This window comes from Humulus lupulus, chromosome 3 (assembly GCF_963169125.1).
Source record: "Humulus lupulus chromosome 3, drHumLupu1.1, whole genome shotgun sequence".
In the NCBI taxonomy this organism is placed as follows: Eukaryota; Viridiplantae; Streptophyta; class Magnoliopsida; order Rosales; family Cannabaceae; genus Humulus; species Humulus lupulus.
The window spans coordinates 106,878,001-106,894,601 of record NC_084795.1 but is presented as its reverse complement, the minus strand read 5'-3'; the positions used below and the strand labels follow the sequence as shown (position 1 = coordinate 106,894,601).

At 37.9% G+C, this 16,601-nt stretch overlaps 1 pseudogene; it reads left to right on the top strand.

Moving 5' to 3' along the window:
• The first annotated feature begins 9,740 nt into the window (after positions 1–9,740).
• Positions 9,741–15,362, top strand: LOC133824905 (monothiol glutaredoxin-S10-like; annotated as a pseudogene).
• The last annotated feature ends 1,239 nt before the right edge of the window (positions 15,363–16,601 follow it).

Here is a 16,601-nt window from a genome sequence, read left to right as displayed (position 1 = left end):
TCTCTTTAAAGCAAGGAAGGAGCCAAAAATTGTTTGAGTAGGAGCATTAACTAGTTGACGATTTTTTTTATTTGTTATATTTAATGTGTTTATCCAACAGGGTTTAGCTTTTGTTTTCTACTTAGGAAAAAGCGATTTGAACTTGGAATATCTTCTTTTTGTGATGAAAGGTGTATTTATTATTAGGTTAGGTAATATGCTTTTTACGGTAAGTGCAAAAATATAACAAAGTAAAACTAGTGTAGATTAGCATTAGTCAAATGTAAAATTGAGAAAACAAAATATAATTTTCATAATTTACAAATGTACATCTCTCGTTGAATTAGTAAATTGATACAACTTCTCCGCCATCTAATATTGAATCAAATCAGCTGCCTTATATTTGGTAGAGGAGAAAAAAAAAGGAGAAAAGATATAAGAATGAAAATGGGGAGAAAAGAAAAAAAATATCTGTTTGATTGGAAAGAAAAGGAAGTCAAGAGAAAATAGTTAGAAAAAAAATTAGTAAACTCACTAATTTGTATTATTTTTAAATTGGAGAGAATTTTTTCACTTATTTATTCTTATTTTTAATTCAAAACAATTCTTAAAAATTATTAAATTATAATTTTTCTAGAAATATATTTTATTCTCTATTACTCTTTTTTTTTATCCCTTTAACTCTTTTTCTTATCATCTACCAAATATAAGGTTATACTCACTTAATAATTCTCTCTCTACCAAATATATATATATCACTACAACAAAAAGTACATTTAGGAGCTAGCGACATATGTCGCCCCTAATAACTCCAAAATTGCCTCTAATGACATCAAGGGTGACATGTCGCCCCTAAAAAATTGCCTCTAATAAGTCGACGTTAATATTCATTATTAGAGGCAACAGACATTGTCACTCCTAATACTTTTCCTTTCGCCCCAAAAAAATGTGGTACCAAAATCATCTTTCTTCCCTAATAATTAACAAGTAATCGCCCTTGATGATTTATTATTAAAGGCGACTTTTGTAAATAGTTTTTAAAAATATATTAAAAGAAAATATAAAAAATTTTAAATAATATTTTTTTAATTCATAAACACAATGACAATTACACCTTAATTAAATATTCAAATTAATTCGTTCAGATAACAAAACTTAAATCAATTAATATCCATGCATACAATAATATATTAATTAAAAGTAATTGTTTAATATAAACTTCCAATCTCTCAAATCTGCAGTGTCGTCCATATCGTCCCCTTCTAGTGTCTGTAGTGCCTACCAAGTCTGCTGTGGCTGTGGTGTCTGTGGAGGCATCAACCACGAATATTGTAGAGGTAACGATGATCTTCTTGCTCCATACATGTATGGATAGAGATATGGCGGAGGTTGAGACGACGATCCACTCATATGAAGAGGCGAAGGTTGCGACGAAGGTCCACTCATATGAGGAGGATAAGGCTGAGGGTATGAAGGCATCAGCCATTGGTACATGTATGGGTGGGCTGGAGGTAGAGACGGCCACAATGGTGCAAGCATGTCGGGATGACCTGGTGAAGGCTAAGAAGCTAAACCTTGAGACATGTGAGGTGTTTGAGGTTAAGAAGATGAATCTACATACTTCTGGTAAAGTCGTTCACACGTATTTTGCATCTCCACGTTTGATGTCGAACGTTTTTCAGGTGGAAGCTGCAGATACATGTACTAAAGTTGCTCATTCATGGTCTTCACCATATCAATCAATTCACATATATCATCCACTACTACAAAAAAATATTTTTATGGCTCGCTTTGCGAGCCCTAAAAAAGTTTTTAGAACTTGCGGGGCGCGAGCCCTCTATTTGAGAACCTTAAAAAGTGAGGTATTTTAGGGCTCGCAATGCAAGTCCTAAAAGATCTTGTTGGGTGTCTTTAAGTAAAGTTTGTAGGGCTCTCTTCGCGTGCCCTAAAAGAATATTTTTATGACTCGCAATGCATGTCCTAAAAGACTCTGTTGAGTGTCTTTAAATCAAATTTTTAGGGCTCTCTTTGCATATCCTTAAAAGTTAATTTTTTTTTTTTTAAATGCAGCTACATTTTGCATTTTGATTGAAAAAATATATGGCATTGAGTGTCCAAAATGTATTAGATATATTAGATTTCTAAAATTTCAAAAGAAAATTCTTAAAAAACACCCAAAAATTTTTAAAAGAAATTTAAATTTCTCAACATGTATTGTAAGCTAGCTTATAACATATTTCCTTTTGCTCTAACCAAGTGTAAAAATGACATCGCCCATTCTTCTCGAAATTCTTCAATTTCTTGAATAGTATATTATTTGTCAAAGGTGAACTGAAAAAACAAATAAACAAAACATTAATTAGAATTATATTAGTAGTAATATACAATACACGTTTAACCACAAAATAATGCAATAATATTAATCCATATCCATCTATGTTTTCTTCTCCAATAAAACCAGTAAGGCTAACCAAACAGGTGCATTGTTCTGAGTACTTTTTAGCAGTTTTAACACTCACGTCAATCATATAAACATAATCAAAGGTTACAAAAAAACAATCAGTTTCAACCAATTTTTTGAAATATATATATATATTATATGTATAGTTTCAACCAATTTTTTGAAATATATATAAATATATATTATATGTATATATAGCCAGACTTAGTGTCTATTGCCTACCCTATTTCAATTTTATATAAACATAGATAAATATAGATAGTGTATGCCATATACAGAACAATTGATACAAAAAAATAGTGGTACAAAGCAATACTTGATGACAAAAAATATACTAATCAATAAATTATGCAAGCCAAGCATATTACACTGATAGAACAATAAATACAATGTATTAAGGTTAACCAAACAGGTTCATTGTTCTGAGTACTTTTTAGCAGTTTTACCACTGAAGCCGATCATATAAACATAATCAAAGGTTAAAAAAAAAAAGCAATCAGAGCAACAACCATTTTTCAACCAATTTTTTGAAATATATATATGTCTTATATGTATATATAGCCAGACTTAGTGTCTATTTCCTACCCTATTTAAATGTTATATAAACATATATGAATATAGATAGTGCATGCCATATACAGAACAATTGATACAAAAAATGCACTAATCAATAAATTATGCAAACCAAGCATATTACATTGACCAAACAACAAATACAATGTATTCAGGCTAACCAAACAGGTGCATTGTTCTTACACTACTACAATATTGGGCTATCCCGACACACTACCTTAGAGGCTGCCTTAGAGGCTGATCGGTCATGACGTGTACCGAGTGGGACTGGAAGTACGGTCTGAGCTTTCGCGAGGCCGTGATTAGGCAGAACGCCAATTTTTCCATCAGTGGGTACCGTGATTCTGCTCCGAGGAGTCTCTTGCTGATGTAATAAACTGGCTTCTGAACTTGGTCTTCCTCTCGTACTAGTACGGCGCTGGCCGCGTCCTTAGTGACGGCCAGGTAGAGGAAGAGAGACTCTCCTGCCTTGGGCTTGGATAGCACAGGTGGTTCGGCCAGATGTGCCTTCAGGTCGAGGAATGCGCTTTCGCATTCTACTGTCCATTCAAACTTCTTGTTTCCCCGGAGCAGGTTGTAGAAGGGGAAACACTTATCGGTTGACTTGGAAATGAACCGGTTGAGTGCTGCTACTCTTCCTGTGAGGCCTTGGACATCTTTCCGCGACCTGGGGGAAGGAAGCTCGAGCAGTGACCTGATCTTGTCTGGGTTTGCCTCGATTCCTCGGGTTTTAACTATGAACCCCAGGAATTTCCCGGATGCGACACCAAAAGTGCATTTCTGGGGATTGAGCCTCATGCCGTATTTCTGTAGTATTTTAAAACATTCTTCCAGGTCGGAAACATGGTTGTCGGCAGTCTTTGACTTGACGAGCATGTCATCAACATATACTTCCATGTTTTTTCCGATCTGGTCCGCGAACATTCTGTTTACTAGCCTTTGGTAGGTAGCTCCGGCGTTCTTCAGACCGAACGGGATGACCTTGTAGCAATAGACATTAGTCGGGGTCATGAAGCTAGTGTGTTCCTGGTCCGCCGGATTCATCGCGATCTGATTGTAGCCTGAGTATGCGTCCATAAAGGACATGAGCTCGTGCCCCGCCGTGGCGTCCACCAACTGATCGATCCTTGGCAATGGAAAACAATCCTTGGGGCAGGCCTTATTCAGGTCGGAGAAGTCAATGCAGGTTCGCCATTTCCCGTTGGGCTTTGGAACTAGCACGGGATTGGCGACCCAAATTGGAAATTTGGCTTCCCGGATAAAGCCACATTTTCTAAGTCGGGCTACCTCTTCTTCTAGGGCTTCAGCTCGGGTTGTTCCTAAACGCCTTTGCTTCTGAGACTTGGCAGGAATGCTTTTATCCAGATGTAGCGTGTGCATGATGACACTCGGGCTAATTCCTACCATGTTCTCATGGGACCAGGCAAATACATCTAAATTAGCCCGGAGAAACGTAACCAGCTCCGTCTGCCTCTTACTACAGAGGTTTTTCCCAAGCTTGACCATCCGTGATGGATTTTGCGGATCAAGGTTCACCTCCTCGAGCTCCTCAATGGCCTGGAGCCCGGATCTGTCTTCGCCTACTCGGGGGTCAATGTCCTCACTCAAGGTGACCTTTTCCTCTTCGGTGCTCTGAGGTTTTTCAATCTCAGGATCCACCAAGGGTCCCTGAGATTCCTCTTCGCCCTGAATGGCCATCGCCAGCTGCCCGAGTTTAGACTTTCCCTTCATGGAAATGCTGTAGCATTCCCTGGCAGCGAGCTGATCGCCCTTGATAGTACAGATTCCGGTTGAAGTAGGGAACTTCATGGTGAGGTGTCGAATGGAAGTGATAGCCTCGAAAGCTATGAGGGTAGCCCGGCCTAAAATGGCGTTGTAGGCAGCGGAGCAGTCAATGACCACGAACTCAAGTAGCTTGGAGACTGTTTGAGACTCTTCTCCTAGGGTGATCACCAGCTCGATCGTCCCTATCGCTGTCGACCCTTCTCCCGAAAAGCCATACTGCATCATGGAGGTCGCCTTTAGCTCGGCGACAGTCAATCCCATCTTTTCTAAGGTGGATCGGAATAGGAGGTTTACCGAGCTTCCGTTGTCCACCAACACTCTCCTTACTTTCCGGTTGGCGAGCTAGACTGCTACGACCAAGGGATCATTATGAGGGAATTGGACATGGCCTGCGTCTTCCTCCGTAAAAGTGATCGGTTGCTTTTCTAACCGCTGCTGCTTTGACCGACGCTGCTCCGGGACGAACTCCGCTCCGTTGTGGGCCTTTAATTCATTCACATATCTCTTCTGGGCGCCTCTGCTCGTTCCAGCCATGTGCGGTCCTCCAGAGATGGTGGATATCTCTCCTTCGACCACGGGAGGAGGGACGTCCTGATCTACCCGAGGCCCGGGCTGACTGGCTGGGACTTCTGGAGCGGGTCGACTCGCTGGGACCCTGTTTCGTGAGTATTGCGCCAAGTGGCCTACTCAGATGAGAGTCTCGATCTCATCTTTTAGATGCCTGCAATCGTCGGTATTGTGGCCGACGTCGTTGTGAAAACGACAGAATTTGGAAGTGTCTCTCTTTCCCTTGTGGTGTTTCAATGGTTCCGGCCTCTTCCAGGGGACCCGAGTAGAGTTGGCCAGGAAGATACTTTCCCTGGACTGGGTGAGCTCGGTATATGTTGTGAACACGGGCTTGAACTTATCCACGGACTTATTCTTCTTTCGACCGTGCTGACTGTTTTCACCATTCCCCTTTCTTTTGCCACCACCGGGCTGGTTGTTCTGCGCGACGTCGGGGGTCGCCATCACGATCTCCGTCCCCGTTCCAGCGGGCTTCTCGGGAACCTGGCTGGTCCCGGCGGTTGAAGCTTCAGCTTCTTCCAAGTTTATCCACTCTTGGGCTCTGTTAAGGAATTCGTTAACCGAGCTGACTCCCTTCCTCTGAATGTCTTTCCACAGGTCTCCCCCGACCAGGATTCCGGTTCTCATGGCCATGAGCTTGGAGCTATCATCTGCGTCCCTAGCTTGAGCAGCGACATTCACGAATCTGCTCAAGTAGGCTTTCAGCGTCTCACCGGGCTGCTGCCTTACGTTGGCTAGGGAGTTGGCCTGAACACAGGCGGCCTGAGAGGCACGGAACGCCCTTTTGAAATCAGCTGAGAAGGTCTTCCAGGAGCTGATTAACTGTCTTTTACTCTGCTTGAACCATTTCCTGACAGGTCCAGTCAGTGTGGAAGGGAAGATCAAGCAACGCAGCTCCGGGCCAATGTTATGGGCCATCATTAGGGTGTTGAACATCCCTAAATGGTCCAACGGGTCTCCGTCCTCGTTGAACTTTGACAAGTGAGGCATACGGAAACCAGATGGGTATGCCGTCGCTGCTATGTTGGGGGCGAAGAGTTCCATCTCGTCTCCCGAATCATATTCGTCTTTTTCCTTTTCTGACAGGAGCTTCCTCATCAGTTCCTCCATCTGAGTTAGGCGCTCGAGGGTTTGGTCCTGGGATCCTTGGTTATTCCGGGGCTGTTCAACAGCTCCGAATCCATTGTACATATTAGGTGGGTTATTGCCCCTCCTATCTTGAGATAGGTTGTTTGGGGCATTCCCTCCATTACGTACCTCAGATCGGGCTCCCCTCGAGCGAGCCTGACTACCATCTCTAGCTCGATCCTCTCTGTGAGAGTTGAGGTGATCTCAAAAGTCGTCTCCCTGGGCGGTCCGGTGGCTTTGTGCCGAACTTAGCCGCTGGCATAGGTCTCCTCCAGAGAGATCACTCCGGCGACTACCAGTCCAATGACTCCTGCTGGACAGGCTTGGAGTCCTTTTTGGTGGTGAGGACCTGAGCTTTCTTCAGGCGCCCTGCTACGCCGGGAAGGTCCCGCTGATGGTGGGTTTCTCCTACTACTCCCGTAAGCTGGGATGTCTCGGACAGGCCGAGGAGGAGACGGGTATCTGATCGGAGATGGAGGATGCCTGACTGGAGAAGCGATCCTGATCCCGTCTGGACGGATCAAACTTGGTGGGGGCCTTTCGGCCCTGCCAATTTGCTGGTCCCGCGCTGGGCGATCTGGACGGGGCGCAGGATGGTCTTCGGGGACGGGCTGACGTTGTGGGCCCTCCCCGGATCTCCTTCGGGAATTCCCTCGAACTCTCCTGGGCGTTCTTGAGGAAGGTTGAGAGCTAGGAGTTGACGTCCTGACCGAACGGCTGTATTGCTGTTGTCCGGCCCCAGGCATTTCCCTGAAGTTGGCCTCTCGATGGTGTGATGAAGGGGTGGAGTTGGCTGCCGGAAGTCTATCCGAACGGCTATGCCTGGACCGATTACCCCGGCGAGACTTTGGAGCCTCACCTTGCCTCTTTCCAACGTTAACGTTGGTTGTGAGAGGGGGTAGTCGGGCCAGAATATCCTGGATTTGCTGACCGGCTGATGCTAACTGGCTCCTCAGTTGAGCATTCTCCATCTCCACCGCAGTATAATAACACGGGTTCGGATTAGGTGGCCGGGGCGCCGAACTACCAGTATCGTCTTGGCCCGCCGGCTGCTTTCCTGGCCGCTGCTGGACTTCAGGAATTTGTTCATCAGGGATGGCAATATGATGAGCCTCCTGCCCATCATGCTGCTCTGTTTCGTTGCCATGCCTGGACCGAGTGGTCACCATAGTTGGATGTTTGCGGCAGCACTAATCGAACTTGCTCTCAATGAAAGCACCAAACTGTTGACGCGGTTCTTCGCCAACAGGTAATTAAGAGAAGAAGAGAAAGGGATTAGTGCTGAATGTAGAACCGTCCCAGATATAAAATCTTAGAGAATGAACTAGGTGACTCAAGACACGTTTTTAAGTGGTTCGAAGGTTAAAATCCTTCTACTCCACTAGTCAATATTATTGATATACTCTGGGTATTTGATTACAAAGCATATATCTATTCAGAGACTATTTTTCCCAACCCTTATCAACTCCCAGGTTCTCCATATTTATAGGAGAAGGCACCTGGAAGTTGGTAAGGAGGTCATCCCGTGACCTTACTATTTGTCATATCAACTCTGTGACATTCATGATTAATTCCTAAACCTGACACATAAGTATGGTCGAATCGATAGGTAAGGAGATAATGGGCCGCACGGCCCAACCCAGCCGTGGGTTTCTGAACACGCACGTTCCTGCTGCGTGTCCGAGAAGTCAGGGAGATATCGGACACGTGATGTCAGATATATGCACGTTTATCTTGCGTGTGTTGACTTTACAGAGGGTCAGAGTTCCATATATAGCTCGTGCCACGAGCTGCTCCCCTGACCCGACCTTCGGCCTTCAGATTCTTTGCTCCAGTCCTGGGCAACCTTGGCGAGTCCTTAGGGATTGCTCGAGCTAAGAAGGTACGACCTCGAGATGGGAGCTCCGGTCTTGGGGATGTTCATGGACTAATTGTGATTAGTCCGTAGCTCGGCCTGCTAATCAGCCCGTGGGAAAATCAGGGCGTACAAAGAATATTCCGTTAAAGTTAACATTAAAAAATAAAAAAAAACCCCTAAAATAAAGAATTTCCGTTATGTACATACTTATTATATAAAAGAGATATTATTCTTTAACATATTTATAAAATTTGTATATTATAATTTTAAAAATAAACTAAATTATGTATATATATATATTTATAAAAAATTATGTATTTATTAAAAACTTTTAAAAGTAGATATTTTTTTTAAAATTTTTCATATTAACTTTTGTATTTATAATAATTTTTATATCAAAATTTAAATTTATTATTCTTTAACATATTTATAAAATTAACTATATTATTCTTAACACATTTATAAAATTTGTATTAATTAAAAAAGAATTGTTTTATTAATCGAAAAAATATTGTAAAAAAATTTAATATATAAATTTATTAGTTATGATTTTTTTATTAATATATATATTTAAATAATATTTTATAAAAACGTATTGCAACAAATATATAGCTCTTAGAGCACTCACATTGGGTGAGTTATATTACCAAAATATGTAAAAAATAGCTAAAACTAACAAAAATGGGTATACATTGGATGATGTATTTTACAAATATTTTTAGATAAAACTACAGTACCAAGCTATATTTAATGTACACTATTCATCCTTTAACCTAATATTATAATATTAAAATATATTAGGATATTATTGATAGTTATAAAAAATATTTGAAATAAATAAAAAATGTTTGAAAATATAATATTTAAATGATATAGAGAAAAAAATAGAGAATCTGGTGTATGGTAAAATGTAAAACTTAAAGGTAAAATAGAAAAATGTGTGTTTTTTTAGAGGTATTTTAAAGATTGAAGTAGAGCACCGGATGAGAGTGCTCTTAGGTAATTATATAGTCTGCATTTTTTGAACGAGGCAATGCCGACAGCTATAACATGCAGTTACTGGAGGCATTGCCTCTTTAACAAAAATGTAGTCTCCTAACATTTCCCACCACATTCTTTCTTTTTCCCTCTTCTCTTTTCCTATCCGTGTCCTCCTCTCTCCCTCTCTCCCTCTCTCTCTCTCTCTCTGCCATTCACTCCCTCTCCTCTCTCCCCTCTCCCCTCTCCCCTCTCCCCTCTCCCCTCTCCCCTCTCCCTCCAAACGACGCCGCCACCTCTACGATGCCGACGCTAACGCCGGGGAAGACGGAGACACCGAACTCTCTACCTCACGCTGACGGCAAGGGGCTCGGGTTCTCTGTTTGCCCAATTCCTTTGCACAACGCTTGAAATTCTGGAAACTGGTTGAACACAAGCATTTTGAGCATCCATGGCTCGAGAAGGAGCAGACCCATCTCGGTTCAAGCCATGTCTTCCTCCTTCAGGTCTCGGCTTGAAGAGACCGTGAAGAAGACTTTGGAGGAAAACCCAGTTGTTGTTTACTCCAAAACATGGTGTTCGTAAGTTCAAACCCCTTGAGACCTCTTCTTCCCATGCTTAAAAGAAATGTTTGTTTTGAAATGATTTATTCGAATCGTGTTGTTTTGAAGGTATTCGACCGAGGTGAAAACGCTGTTCAACAGACTTGGTGTAGAGCCGCTGTCATTGAATTGGACTAGATGGGTGTGTATTCTTTTCACTCTTGTCTATATCTCTAACTCCAATCAATTAATAGGGATATGTGAGATGGGTGTTGTTGAATTATGAAGTTGATTAGTGCGTTTATTGAAAATTTGGTCCTACATAAGAAAAATCAACAAGAACGTTGTATTATTTATGGAAGTGTGAATAAGCACAATTGTCAAAAGCAGTCATTGTCAAAACAGAATGTCCAAGAACACCAACCTGGTTTTGGTTACCAGGTCACACACACCCTCCACTGCTGGATATAGTTTTCTTGGTGAACAACATTGTAACCACTAACCAATCTGAGATTTTTAATGCAACAAAACACGAGGGATTACACGCCAAGAATTAGTCTTTTGGGATTGAGTTCTTGTATTCTCTTTATTTTCTTACATAATAAGGAACTAATAAAATTAAGTTATGTTAATATACTATAAGTCACATCTATCTGGGCAAATTTGCCTTTTTAACTGATGTATAGTTAGATATTCCAAAGTATCTACACCTTGCTTATTCAGATGTGAATTGAATTCTTTTTACTTTTCTTCTCTTTGGTACTTCATTGTGATTAATATTTAGAGACAGTACTTTCTCTTCTGATGTTTCATCGTTTTTTATTTTAAACTTGTATTCTACTCCCTCAGGTGCCCAGGGGCCACAGTTACAGAAACTTTTAGAGAGGCTTACAGGACAACATACTGTACCCAATGTTTTTATTGGTAAGTAGGGCCTTTTAATGCTTGATAACTACTCGAGAACATCTTGAAATTTTATTTGTACATAAGATGAGAAATGCATTTTTCTTTTCCCTTATTCATTGCAACATGGTAGACTGTTCTCCATTATAAATTTTATCGTTATCATTTTTTGTACTTTTAGCATTGACTGATGTTCACATGTAGAAAAGGCAGAAAGAATTCCCTTTTTCAAATGCATAGTATTAGCAAACATATGATATGTGTATAGGCATGCAAAATACATCTGGACTGTTAGACCACTGGCAGTATGCTTGATTTCGTCTGGCTGTTATTGTTAAAGTTGGCTTCCTTTTTAAGGTCATTTTCTATCATGAAGTTCACTTTTACAACAGAAATCAGTGCATTTTTGTTGTAAAACAACAACAAAAGAACTAACACAGAAACAGAGAATAACAAAACAGAAATTGAGCCAAAAACAACACCAGAATTTTACTTGGTTCGGATTACAAGTAATCCTACATCCAAGGGGTAGAACAGCCTTAAATGGCTGAGAACTTTATTCAAATATCTTGAGAACAGTACAAGAGATTACACCATAAGACTTGCTTCAAAAATTACACAGAGAGCTCACTCCAATGAGAGATCAAGATCAGAAACACTTGAACTCTTTACAACCCTCTAAAATCTCTTTTCTTTTTCACTCGATATATCTCCCATAAACCAATGTTATCAAGTATATATATATAGCTAATTCTACTTAACAGAATTAACTATCTAAACTTAACAAAATAAAGTCTCAGCCAATAACAGAAAGCCACATCAGCATAACAGATTAAGTGGCTGAACTAACACCACAATTTTAAACTTGCGGCACAATGATCTTGCTTTCCTTTAGTTGCAATACAATGTTTTATTTGAATTGATGTCTAGTGAGACTAAAATCTCAAGTTTTTCTTTTTTCCAATTCATGAGGAGGGGGCAAACACATTGGTGGCTGTTCAGGTACAACTTCCTATACTAGTTTTTTTCCTTTTAATTTGCAAACACTAATATACTAGCCAAAACCCTCACCCTATTTTTTTAGGAAAACTTTATTTTCTTTAGAAAACCTTTGGCCTTGTATGATAACAATTTTTTACTTTTATGTTTTGCCTTTTTAAAAAAATAGAAAAAAAAAAAAACGAAAGAAATATTTTTAATTCATAAAAAAATATCCAAGCATGCCCATGAATGAGATCTCTCTACATTTTGGCAATATGCACTTTGCTTAGGGAAAAAAAAGACTTATCTTTTTTGTGGCTGCTTATTTCCTATGCATAAACTGTGAAGCTACACGGGAAAGAAGAACTTGAACCTTTGCTGACAGAAATAAAAAATAAAAAGTTATAAAGCTAGCTTGCTGAGAAAATTTTTGTTTAAAGATTTCAATGGCCTTGCAATATGACTCCGAACTTGCACATTTGTAGCTTTATGTTTCATATAAGAACGCAGTAAGAACCTTATTGACTTGATTTGTTCATGATTAATTGATAATCCAATTTGATTTGAGAAAATGTGTATTAGTATGCCTTTCCTCTTGCTGATGTTAGTTTATGATTATGTGAATCTAACAGAAAGAGAAAGATGAAGCAGGTGAAATTTGTTATTAGATAAGATTTTAATGGTGAGCTTAATTTGTTATCATCATTATAAGTATTACTTTGTTACAGTCAAAGGGAACAAAAATACGCATCATTGCTAGTTTGCTGTTAATTTTCCTAAGCTTACTAGGATCTCAGTAGATAGAATGGTATCCCATGAATTTATCTTATTATCTTATAATACTTGTTTGAACTGATTCTGTTATAATTGGTTATAAAATTCTTGTTTTTGCAGCTGGGTAAATTGCTTCCATGGCCGCTACTTCAAGCCTTTTCACTTCCACTGCTTTCTGTTGTTATTGTGCTGTTGCAAACTTATGGTAAATTTTGTTATTTTTCAATAAATTTTGTTATTTCCTTGAACAGTTTTTGTTTTTCATTTATTGAAATTTATTCCAATGACATAAATCACTACAAGAATTTGGTATTGAACATTAGAAGATCTCCTTTGCCTTTCTGCTATTGAAGGTTCTATATGTCCTATAAGTCCTATATTGGTGAATGCTTACTTATTTATTGAGAATGAACAAGAAATTTTGGGTTCTTGTATTCAAATATTGATTCTCTGTTTTTTTCCCCTTAATCGTCATGATTGATAGTATTGTTGAGCTATTATAGTTTGGGCTACAAATATATGAGCTTTTGCTCACAGATCAACTAGTAGATTGACCCAATGATAAAAGCTCACTTGCAAAAGAAACTTTTCTTTATTTTGGATGCCTCTTTATATATATAAGATCCATTGTATTATTGAAAAGACTTGTGTTCATAACTAAATCAGTGTATGAAAATCTTTTTATTCCATTGAGAGATAGAAGTATTGTAATGTAATGAAGCTGCTAGTATTCTCAATGTTTAGTGTGCCATTCATCTGTGCATGAGTTAAATAATTAGTGTTCCACCAGTATTCTCAAATGACAAGTGTGCCATTCAACCATGGTAAATACATTAGAAACTTATGTAGAATAAAGTTTCCCATGCCTTAAACTTATAATTAACCATGGTTAATATATTATAAACTTCTTAGTCATCTACTAGAACTTTCTTTCCTTTAGCATTTTGAAATTCTAGCTACAAACCTTTTCTCATCTTTTTGTTGGCTGTTGGCACTTGAGCTAATGTAATTCATCAGGCAATTATAGAGTGCTTTTTGACGAGTTCTTGTTTGTTGGGAACGAAACAGGAAAAATATATTTGCTGGTTGTTGGCACTTGACTTGTGTGTCATTGTTGAGAAGGAACAATCATTTTTACATACATATACACATGCATATACAATTTTATAAAGAAAAATGAGGCTGATGTTGAGAAATATTAGATTAATCAAAATCACTAATTAGTTCTGATTTTTATTTTTTGCTTTTCTTGAACTCAAAAAGTATTACAATTAATTTTCCATTATTGCCTTTTCATTTTAAGTGTATTATGACAGAAGTAACTTTTGGAAACAATGACTAATGTGCTCACTTTATATTGTTTCATTTTAGAAACATGAAGTTAGTGTTTCTTTCTTGGAAACAATAGGGGTCTGCTAGCTTTTTAGATATAGGTGCAATAAATTCTAGATTTGTTTGAAGATATGGTTTTCCGAATGCATTTTCCCTATATATATTGAAAATCTCCATCTCCATGTACTTAATAATTGTCACAAGAGTTTTTGATTTATTGGGTTCTCTACACAAAACTTGTTTTTTAAATTTCTTTAGGACTCATGCAGAAATTTAAGAAAGAAGACAAGCAGCTTTAGGAAATTGAGGCGTTTATGCGGGGATCAACTTTCTTAAAAATAGTGTTCGACTGGAATTAATGCCTCTCCCTGTAAGTTTTTTTTCCTTTTTGTGGGTGGCTTTGATTATAGAAGCCTAGCCCAAGTGTACGCTTGGTTTATTTATTTTTTTATAATTTATATCGATCTTTTTTTGTTGCTCTGGTTTGTTATGTTTAGTTCTTTATTGTTTCAGATTTGTATCTGAGCTAATTTATGTTGTGTTGCTTATCCGAGCTAATTGTTGAATGTATTTTTGTTACTGCTTTGGTTTGATCTTTTGGGGAGTTTTTTTTATGCGTGGAAAAATGTTAAAGATGTTAAATGGGATCTTGTTTGCAGGTCTTCTTTTTTATATTCTGATTCTTTCAGTATTTTATATATGTTATTTCAAATCATTTTATATATGCTCTATTTCTATAAATAATTTAGGGAACATTGACTACTCTTTCCCAAAGCAATGGCAAGTACATGTATGACTATGCAACTATTTCATTACTTGCTGAAGTGTTCAAAGGTACTTCTCTTAATTTAGCAAGTAAAACCATTTTCACTTTTACTTTTGGTTCGTGGTTGAAAAGTAGTTTTGGTTTTCTAGCTATCTAGTGATATTTATTTTTTCCTTTCCACCCATACACCACATATACTGATTTTCTTTTAAGATTTTGTCTTTTAAACTGTAGCTATGAGTCTCTAGTTTGCTACTATAGAGAGAATGCCGAGCATCACCTTAGTTTAAAGAACGAAGACTTTTAAATTGAGACTGACAGATATGTATTCCTTAGTTTAAAGAACTAAGACAAACTACTTAATTCGTGAGGCTATCCAGTTTGATAAGAAAAATACAATTTTTATATAAATCATTTTTGTGATTGAAAACCACATTCATCATTTTTATTTTTTCTGCAACCTCAAGTTCTTTGTTTATTTTAGTTTTGGTTTGACTTTAATGGTGTTTATTTTATATTGTAGGCTAAAACTCTACTTGGATATTTAAGAGAACCAAGACAATTATATAAGAGAACCAAGGCAACAAGAAATTCTTCTTTAAGTTGTTGGGTATTATTTTTTTTCTTGCTTGTAAGAATTATGTACATTGAGGATTTGATGTATTATTTATATTGAAAATAATGAATTTTTATTGAGAATTATAATGAATTTTTATTGAGAATTATTTAATCTCATAGGGATTTGATGTATTATTTATATTTTAATTGAATGAATTTTATTATTTAAATTTATATCAAACTTCAATTGTTAAAAATATAATTAAAAGTTAAAAAAAATATATTTTGAAAAATTATTATATATATATAAATTTAATGTTACAGCGACATGTATTAACTGTCGGCGTTGCCAGCAATGGCGACACGTATTAATTGTCAACATTGCCAGTCACAGCGACACGTATTAACTGTCGCGTTGCCAGCAACGGTGACACGTATAAACTGTCGGCGTTGCCAGCAACGGCGACACGTATAAACTGTCGGCGTTGCCAGCAACGGCGACACGTATAAACTGTCGGCGTTGCCAGCAATGGCGACACGTAATAACTGTCGGCGTTGCCAGCAACGGCGACACCTATTAACTGTCGGTGTAGCTAGCAATGACGACACTTATTAACTGTCGGCGTAGCTACCCCTACGCTGACATAGGCAAATACGACAGTTAGTCGACTGTCATCATTGCTCAATAGCGACAGTTAAAAACTGTCGAAAAAGCCCGTTTTTGTAGTAGTGTTAGTACTTTTTAGCAGTTTTACTACTGAAGCCGATCATATAAACATAATCAAATGTTACAAAAAAAAAAACAATCAGAACAACTACTTTTCAACCAATTTTTTGAAATATATATATCTTATATGTATATATAGCCAGACTTAGTGTCTATTGCCTACCCTATTTCAATTTTATATAAACATATATAAATATAGATGGTCCATGCCATATACAAAACAACTGATACAAAAAATAAAAGTGCTACAAAGCAATACTTGGTGACAAAAAATGCACTAATCAATAAATTATGCAGACCAAGCATATTACACTAACAGAATAACAAATACAATGTATTAAATGAGTACAACTTTTTTGAGCAAAACAAAAACTACAACTGCAGCTATACCAAAACACTCACACAACAACCAAAGCAATACTTCACCCTGTATATTATACCTAAGTGTCCACTTTGCCAGGTTATGAGTTGTGAAATTGATTTATCCTATTTAAAAGTCAATATAAGCTTTATCAAGTATTTCTGTTTCTTAAGTTTTGTCAAAGTCTTCGAATAAGATACTCAATTCTTATTTTACTATATCAATCATTTTTTCCATTATGGAGACTTTTTTCAGAGCCTTTAAACTTTGTAATGGATTTGTTGCTTTTGGCGAATGAATTGGTAGCCTTTCCTAATAAAGTATTATA